The sequence below is a fragment of the Manacus candei genome, unplaced genomic scaffold, assembly GCF_025592945.1.
Source record: "Manacus candei isolate 608988 ecotype Guabito, Panama unplaced genomic scaffold, ASM2559294v1 h1tg000022l, whole genome shotgun sequence".
Classification (NCBI taxonomy): Eukaryota; Metazoa; Chordata; class Aves; order Passeriformes; family Pipridae; genus Manacus; species Manacus candei.
In genome coordinates this window covers 5258116-5267417 of record NW_026138070.1, presented here as the reverse complement: position 1 = coordinate 5267417, position 9302 = coordinate 5258116, and the positions used below count along the sequence as shown (strand labels likewise).

General features: G+C 56.1%; 1 long non-coding RNA gene across 1 annotated transcript; it reads right to left on the bottom strand.

Moving 5' to 3' along the window:
• Positions 1 to 409: 409 nt before the first annotated feature.
• LOC127470618 (uncharacterized) lies at positions 410 to 3346 on the bottom strand. The gene is made up of 3 exons (XR_007904344.1): positions 3242 to 3346; positions 1986 to 2041; positions 410 to 627 (listed from the first exon to the last, which is right to left on the bottom strand). It is a non-coding gene; the product is annotated as an uncharacterized LOC127470618 (long non-coding RNA).
• Positions 3347 to 9302: the final 5956 nt, after the last annotated feature.

Genomic DNA, 9302 nt, shown 5'->3' with positions numbered 1-9302 from the left:
TTGGCTGACGGGAGAAATTTCTAATTCACGTTTTCTCTGTGAATTTTGAGGCAGAAGAGACGGACACACCAGGTTTGTCTACACACGGACACGTGGAAGTTGTATCCAGGTGAACTTCACATTGCCAGGACAGTAGAACCGTGTCCCAGCTGAGATCAGCAACGCCCATGGCCTGACATCCTCCCTGCTCTGCTTCTCGCTCCCTCCCAGGCTTTGGGATGTTCAATGGGCTGGGAGATACTCCCGAAAAAAACAAAGCAGCAGCCTCATAAAGAAAAACCTCCTATGGAGGCATTTCAGTGAAGATTTCCCCATTCCTGGGCCGGGAGACAATGGTGGGAAGGAAGTCGGAGTCATTATCCTCATTGTTCCAAGGTTTAATCAGGCACTTGGGGATTCACACCTCAGCGCTGAGGGCACAGCTGGGTGGGAAGGGGCTTGGCTTTGTCCACCCGTGTGGAGAAGGGCTGTTTGGCTGTTTTGCTCACCGCTGGGCTGCTGTTTGAAGTGTTTTGCACTCTCCTGCACTCCAGCTTGCCGACCTGCGGCGGGAGGAACACCGGCGCTGTCAGGGCAGCACAGGAAGGCTGAGGCTTTCGGGGAGGCTCCACACCACCGACGGGGCAGCTGAAAGCATGGGGGGGGGACCCCATCAGCCAGGGCCCCTCCACCTCCTGGCCCTGCCTACGTCAGAAGGAATCGGCAAGAGGGTGGATTTCCGGAGGACCTGTTTTCCAGATCCCCTGGCATCCTTCCACCGCTCCCGCCGCCTGCGTCATCGCTTTACGAGGCTGCATCGTTCCCAGGGAGCCCCCTGCCCCTCCCCGCTCCCTCTCAACACCCAGATTTTATTTATTTGTTTATAACGCTTCTCCTATCCCCAGGGTGCCTTTCTTTTGCCAGCGCTTAACCGTGTCGGTGACAGGAGGGAGGGGCAGCACCTTGGGGAGACAGAGGAATATCCATCACCCCTGGACGTCCCTCGGGGCTGCTCCAGAGGCCCGGTCCCCTCCTGGGGCTGAGCTCTCCAGCAGCAGGGACAGTGTCTCTCAAGGACACAATGCAGCCAGCACAAGCAGCAGCCTGGCCACCCTCACGCTGTGGGTGTTGCCTCCAGACACCAACTGCTGCCCTTGGCTCCTCTTTAAAGGGCTCTGAAAGGCTTTTTGTTCGTGGATGGAGCACAGGGCTGGGAAGCAACAGGGAAGGGGGTGGTAGATCCTTCCTCCCTCTGCACTTGATGATTTGAGGGGGGGGGGACCACGGGCAGGGATGCCACCCACTAGGCCAGGTTGCCCCAAGCCCCGTCCAACGTGGCCTTGAACACTTCCAGGGATGGGACAGCCACAGCTTTTTTTGGGAAAGAAGCCCAGAGAAAAGCCCAGCTCCATATTTTGAAGAGGGCAGAGGAGACCGGGTCAGAGTCCTGCCCCTGAGGTGTGAGTGGGTGAGGGCAGGGTCGGACTTTACACTCAGCATCGCCACTTCCAGGGGAGTTTTCAGCACCCAACGCGTGTGTGTTGGGGCGGGTGGGGGGAGCTAAATATCCCAGCCTGGCAAGTGTCAACAGCAATTACTGTTTCACACTCGGCCTGAGAGGGGGATAAACATTCGCAAGTAACCAAGCAGTGCCGGGCTGCCTGGGAAAGAGTGCCAGACAGGGAGGAGGGGAGGGAGCAGAACAATGCCTTCTAATGCCAGGGCATTGTCAAGGGGAGTTCGCAGCTCGGTGGGAAACATGCTCCATTCCAGACGTCTTCTTGTCTCCCCCTTTGCAGTTACTGATTGGGGAGGCCCCAGGCATTGGTGCTTATCTCCAGGCAAGGCAGCATCACTTCAGAGGGAAGGTGATGCAGAGTGGCCTAAACCAGTGCAAAAGGCTCTTACAGACATTCTAACTGGGCTGCTACTGGGCAGGGATCACAGAATCATAGAATTGTTAAGGTTGGTAAAGACCTTTCAGGTCACCGAGTCCAACCACTCACCCAGCACTATCAAGTCCACCACTAAATCATGGGATGAGCCTCTCTGGAATGGTGCCCTGCATCAGGTACAAAAAAAAAAAAAAACAAAAAAAAAACCAGGTTATTTTTCCATCCTGGGAACGTGGAGCAACCAGCATGAGAGGAGGTCTATGTGTACACACTGCCAATAAGCCAATTTGCCATCCTCCTTCTCCTAGAACTGATGCAAACTTTGCTTTCAAAGTTCTCCTGTTCCTCCTGACAGTGTCCATGGACCGTGGTTGACTTGCTCCTGCTTGGCACTTGATGAAAAAAGAATAGGTGCTGAGCTTCGAGGGAGGTGGGACTTTAGGGTTTCACAGCATTTTCCCTCTTGAAGCTCTATAGTGGCACTAAGGAGTTGCCACCAGGTCTGGAATTAATTATCTCTTTCTTCCAGCCTCCCTACTGCCACTGCTGATTACATTTCTTCCTGGCACTGAAGGAGAAAAGCCCTGGTGTGCCAGATGCTGCCCAAGCACTGCTACAGGGGCAAGTCCCTGCCATCCAGCTGGACAAACTGGGCAACAAAATGAAGATTTATCCTTGCGTCAGCACTGAGGAGCAGAGGCCCAGCAAAACTGCAGCTGAAATGATGAGTGTCAGTGGCTAAGTGACCAGATCTCCCAGAAGAGGATCTGACTGACTCCATCCCCTAGTCCAGCCTAGGGAAATCCCAGAGTCCTTGGGGAAGGCTGGACCAGACTGTTTTCCTCCTCAGCGAGAGGCAAAGGCTGACTGACTCCATCTGTGAGCACAGCTCATCTGCTGCTCCCGGGCTCGGCGCTCCCTCTGGGAGAGCCGAGAGAGGCTGCTGGCACTGCAGCTGCTGGGGTCGGGCTGTGCCGTGCCAACACCAGCTCAGGTGAACATCCCTCCTCCCCACCAGCCCTGCCGAGGCTCCTGGAGCTGCCCCTCCTTCCCTCCAGCCCCGCGCCCCGCGCAGCACCGCACAAAAGGCGCTTTGTGCCACGATGAAAAGGCAGCCGGTGTCTCTCTCTTGGAGCCTGGCAGCAGCCAGCCCTGCCCGCCCTCCTCCGGGCTCCCCTGCCCGCGACGAGCGGAGCTGCATTGCGCGCTGCCCTCCCCTCCCCTCCTCACGTGTGAGCACACGCGCTGCCGAGGGGAGCTGCGAAAAGAAGGATGTGTTCCTGGCTCTGAACCCCAGCAGCTCCTCAGGGAGCCGCTAATCCCACCCAGGGCAGGCGGAGAGAGCGCGACAGCTCCCGGTGACGCACCTTCTCCGGGGGCCGCGGATGGAGGCGGATGATGCTCCGGAGGCATCCCCGCTGGCTCCCCGCGTCTGGCACTCACAGCCGGCCTCCCCGGGAGTTACAAACTGCAGGCAGGCTCCCTGACAGATGTGCTCCTATCAGCTAAGAAGCTATTCCTCAGAGGGATAGCGGAGTCACATGGATCCCATTAGCCCTCTGCTTAACATGAACCAGAACCGGGAACAAGCACCAGCGCCGCCCCTGCCCTGGCTCTGTCAGAGACGGCAGGAATCTCTGGATGAAATCAGGCCAAAGCTCTGCTGTGCCTGTCTCCAGGGCCCTGGGAGCCGGGAGGGCACGCAGGGGCCGCCTGGAAAATGTTCCTTGGGGAGGGGGAATCGGCGCGGGGCAACTCGCTGCCATCGAGTGCTCGTTTTTAGCGGTGGGAACTCCCTGTGCTCTATATGTACTTGTTTTTTTCACTTTATGTATGGGGACTACCTGTGCTCCATACATCCTTATTTACCTTATGGATTGGAACAACCTGTGCTCCATACGTCCTTGTTATTTAACTTAGGGATGGGAACAACCTGTGCTCCATATGTCCCTGTTTTTTTACTTTACGGATGGAAACTCCCTGTGCTCCATACAGTCCTTTTTTTCCACGTTATGGGTGGGACCTACCTGTGCTCCACACAATCACCAGCACCGCGTTAGCCCCCGGGGGTCCCTGGCGGGCATCACTCGCTGATGGCTTTGCTAACACCCGAGGGGGTTCAAAGAAAGCCACTAAGTGTTTTGGGGTTTTTTTTTCTCCCCTCCACACCCCTGTTTGTGCGAATCCACACCGGCACAGAAGCCTCCAAGCACAGAAGCCCCCAAGCCCTCTGCGTCTGGGCCTCTGAGAGCTGGCAGGGGTGGGATTGCAAAATCCAGGGGGTTGAGCAAGAGGAGTGCGGGGAGCACGTGCCGCAGGGAGCACAGAGAGGGGCACAGGGCACAGGGCACCGTCCTCCGGTGGCACCTCTTGGCAGCGCCCAGCCCTAGAGATGGTGACAGGTCTGACACAAGCCATCCCTTGGAGAGGGGGGGGATGGCCCTGGCACAGCTCGCAGTGGGGCTGCGCTCACGCTGAGCCCGGCAAAGGAACCGGAGCACTTGGCCACCGTAGGCTCGGGGTGATTAACTGGAGTGTCAGGCAATTAACTTTTTCACACTTGCAGCCTCTAAACTCCCCCATAACTCAGAGGCGACAGACTCAGTGTTTATTTTCTGCTTAAGGAGAAGTCGGCTGCAGGTTCCAAAGGAAAACAGCCGTTCCCCAGATTTATAGCCGGGCTCCAAGGCAGAGCATAGGACAAAGGAGTCAGTCGGTTTGCAAAGCTGAAGGCCGGGTCCTTGCCTGCAGAAACTGGCATTGAGGAAGCAATTCTATCAGCACAGATCTGGTCCAGACTTTGTATGAGTCATTTTCTTCCCTGAGTCACCATCTTTGTCCCTACATGGAGGGAGCAGGAACCAGCAGTGCCAATTATAAAGTGACAGTCTCAGGGCATAGTTAAAACCAGGCTGGGTCTTGCTGTGCCCTGGAGCCCCATGACAAGGCATATCTGCTCATCTGTCATGGATTGTCTTACCTTCTCAAGTATTTGGGAGCAGGGATCTTAACTTGCAGTGTGTCCAGTGGGAATCCTGCATCCCTGTGCTCCCAGCCGGGAGAAGGCTTTTGATTTTGCCATTAGGCAGCTCAGAGCTGGGAACTGCATGTGTCCTGCTGGAGTGAGCCCTAGGACATCATCAGATCACTCCATCTGCCTCTCGTTTATGATGTAAACATCTCTGCACCCCTTCCCTGCCACAGGAGAATGTGCCAGCACTGACAGATCGTGGGTTTGGACAGCAGTGCTCCCAATGGGAAGCAGAAAGCTCTGCTTCTGGCTGGCCATGGGCCAGTGGCTACCCCGTGGTGGGGACTGGGGAAGAAGGGAGGAGGGCTGAGGATGGATTTGCATGCAGGTGTTACTCATCTTTGCCACTGTCTATTTATTGCTTTGAGCTGGGAGATATTTTGTACGCTGCAACAGGCATGTTTTTGCATAAAACTGGTGCTTGGGGACAGCCTCTATTTGCATCATGGCCAAGGAGGGACGCTGGGGACCACAAATCTTGAACCAAAACCGGGGCTCTGGCTCACTAGTAAGGGTCCTGATGCTGACAGATGAGCCAAGGAATTTGCTCAGAACATCCATATTTTGGTTGGAACCAGGAGCACCTTCCCAGTCTGCTGTAACGCCTCCAGTTGCTACACAGGGATTGTTTTTTATAGCAACATCTCCAAGGTCTCGGCCTCATTATCCCCATTTTTAGAAAGGGAGAAGTAAGCAAAGGGAGGTGCAGCATTTCAAAAAGGGCCTCCTGAGAGGCCAGCAGCACATCCCAGCTTTCCTGAAGTTCCCAGCCCTGTGGCCTTCCCACCAGGCACTGCTGGGATGGTCCTGTGAGCAGCCCATCGCTCACAGGGCGGCTGACAGCTCCCTGACCCACAGCTGCTGCCTGCGAGCTGACAGGAAGGCCCGTCTGCTATGAAGGTTAAAAATGCTGCCCATGGGGAGAGCAAAGTCTGACATTGCCTGCAGCATACTTCTCGCCTGGAGTTATTGCCTGTGGATTAGCAAAGGTCAGGGTTTAGTGCTCCAGCCCTTCCCAGTCTCTTCCTTTGCTGCAGGTTAGGGCCACGCTTGGAAATTTTGTTGATTTAGCCTGATCTGTGAGTGCATGGAAAAATCCCACCCAGCCTGGGGGAGCCATGGGAGCAGAATTCCTCCAGCAGATGTAATCGTGCTGGCGGACGGAAAATACCCCACCCCTTGGCCGCTGAGGCATGTGTGGGGAATTCAGAGGATCCCGAGGGGCTGGACAGGTCCTTATCAGCACACGCTGTGTCCTCCTGACCCTGGCACCCTCCTCTGGCAAAGCCAGAGCCCAGCTCACCCTCCGCTCCTCCTGTTCCTGCCTCGGAGTCTTTTCATCCCTTCTCTCCCTCCCGCCTGTGCTCATTTTGCCCTGACAACTTTTCCTCCTTGCAGAACGTGGGAGGGATGAAAGCTGCAGATAATTAATAACCCTGGCGCTTCTCAGCTCTGCCTTCCTGGGAGAACTCAGAGATTCCTGCTGCCTCCACCTCTGCCTCCCCCTGCAAGTGCTCTCCCTCCGGTCATGTGCTGTCTGTTCCCAGCGCCTGAGAAATTGCAGCTGGCAGCCCTTGCTCCCAAAGACTCTGCTTGTTTTATGTGTGTGTCCAGGGGTTTGGATCCAGTCTGAGCGAGGGACAGGGAGGGAATGGCCTAGCAGCTCTTCTGGAGATGGGGTCGCTGCAGTTTATCCACAGGAAACTCCGGTGCAGAAGCAGCTTCTAGATGTAGGTCTGTGAGGGCTTTGCTGAGGTCTTGGGTAAAGCCACGCTGGGGTAGTAGAGACTTCCCATCTCCCGAGCCCCAAATATTGCAGGAATTGCTTCTCCTGCCTCTTTCTCTCCTGTTCTGTCCCTTCCAGACAGTTTCCAGCAGCTCTGCAGGTCGTTCAGGCTCTCCTTTGCTGGCTCCTGATCTTCCCTTTGTGCTACCTCCTGTGCTCTCCTGCTGTTGGGTCAGTTGGAAATCAGCACTTGGCATTTGAGAAAGGAATATCTGGAAAGGCAGATGCAGGGCCTGGAGAAAGAGGAGGCTTGGGACAGTGCCTCATGCAGGAAACAAATCAGTGCTGCTGCAGAAACTACCTGAGCAAACAGCAGGAAACCACAGGGAGAGGCCAAGGAGAAGCTGCTGATAACCCGGGATCACCTCCCGAGGGGTGAGTCCAGCGCTGGATCCGTCGGTGTTCCGGAGGGAGCAGCCAGGCAGGTGCTGATTGCACTCTGCCTCTGCCTCTCTGTCTCTGGAGCATCAATTTTGCAGAAGCCTGGTCACCAGAAACCTCGCCTGCCTCGCAGAACCCTGGGGAATGTTCTCAGGGACCGGGTCAGGGCTGTGCCCTGGTGTGGATGTCACTGCCAGCTGCAGCTGAGGCTGAGGTTCATCCAGCTGTGCAGCTCCTCCAGAATTCCCTGTGTAGCCACATCCATTCAGCCACAGTGCAGAGGTTGGGTGTTATTAAGGTGAATGTTGCATGGATAGAAAGGAGCCTCTGGGGTTCCTGCAGGGTGGGGGATGCTGGGGAAGGTCCTGCTTTAGTTCAGAGATGTCCTGACCCACAAGGCTGGATCCAGCAGCTGGTCCCTTCCCCCAGGCTTACCCCTGCACCCTGCTCCAGGCTCTAGGTTGTGGATTTGGATTTGGATTGTGTTCCCTGAGGACCATGGAGTTGCCAAGAGTGGTGGTGTGACCCTCTTGGGCTTTGGGGCTGCTTTCTTTGCAGAAGAGAGAGGCTGAGACCAATCAACTGCTCCCAGGAAATTCAGTCTTTCATCCCTAATTTCAGCCCCGGGTGCAGCCCTCATGAGCTGTCCTCCTTCCTGAATTGAAGCTCTGGGTGGACATCTCTCTCAATTCCAGATGTACACACTGTTTATTTTATTTTGGATGCTTCTCTGGCTCTCTGTCCTCTTTCCTCTCCCCATTCAGAGAACTGGGACCCTGTGGCTTTTTCCCATTTGGGGGCTGACTTTAATCTCTGTCCCAGCATTTTGTCTCTGTACCCCGTGCCTGGTGCCTGAGCTATGAGACAAAGAGGTGTTTACACTCCTGGACTGCCTGGGCACTGGGGCTGGAGAAGCAGCACAGCAGAGGCCGGGTGGAATTGAACATTTCAACACTTTTTCCATCTGTCCCCAAAACCAATATTGACCCAAGACCCCTGGGTGGCTGCTTTAGTCAAAGTTTTACCAGACGTAGCAGCTCTTGGGATCACAGCACCCCGGAGTGTGGGTTGGAGAGGGGGTGAGGACAAGGCTGCTCCCAGGAGGGGACCATCCCACCAGGATTGTGTGCCTGAGGGGCACTTTGCCTCCTGTGAAAGATGATGAGAGGAGAGACAATGGCTGCTCTCCCCATCCAGTGCTGATCCACCCTCTTTCCTGGAGATCCCCCTGCTCCACGCAGTCGAGGGGCTGGAGCCCTCCATGGCAGGAGGCAGATTTTCCATCTCCAAATGCCTTTCAATTAAGGAGCGCTAATGGGGCTGGATTTGGCCCGAGCACTAAGGCAGCGGGGTCAGTGCCAAACAATATCCTGTTGACATCACTTCTGAGGAGCAATTCACCACCCCGGAGGAGAAGGGGCCTCGCCGAGCAGCTCCTTGGCACAAAAAAAACCTCGAAGAGGGCTGTGGCCTCTCCTCCTGCCTCTCCCAGCTCCATTATCCGGCCCTGAGGAGCGTCCTTAAGGAGGGAGGTGGAGGGGAGCGAGAGGGGGAAGAGCGGCCATTCTCCCTCTGGCTGATGATCGCCCGTCCCCGTGGGGAGGGGGCCACGGGGGGCCCGGGGTTTGGATAACCTGCCTCATTAGTGGCTGTATGACATCATTATCTCACATTAGCGACACTCTTCCAGAGGTAATTGGGAAGCCTCTGGAATGGCCCTGTGACCTTTAATTAATGCAGTGGGGGCCTTTTCCTTGTGCGATTCCTCGCTCTGCCTCAAGCAGCTGCTTCTTGTTAAGATGCCAGCACAGGGGAGCCTTGGTCCCATGCCGGGATTTTCTAAGCCTCCATCCCCCCGGGGGAGGAATAAAAAAGGTGCATGAACAGTCAGCTGCTGCCTGACTTGTTTCAGCCTCCGTTTCCAGCAGCCCCTCGCCCGCCCCTGGCTCCAGGCTGCTGCCTGGGCAATTACCTCCGGAGCTGATTAGCTCAGCTGGGGCTCCTGCCCCTGCCCACGGGTGCCCACGGGGACTCCTGGCCCGTGGAAAAGTGGGGATGGGGAAAGGGGGCCGCCTGGTACCCAGAGAGAGAGCCAGTCCTTTCATCTGCAAAGGGAAGAGGAAGAATTTAGGAAGAAAGTCTTCCCTGTGAGGATGGTAAGGCCCTGGCACGGGTTGCCCAGGGAAGCTGTGGCTGCCTCATCCCTGCAAGTGCCCAAGGCCAGGTTGGA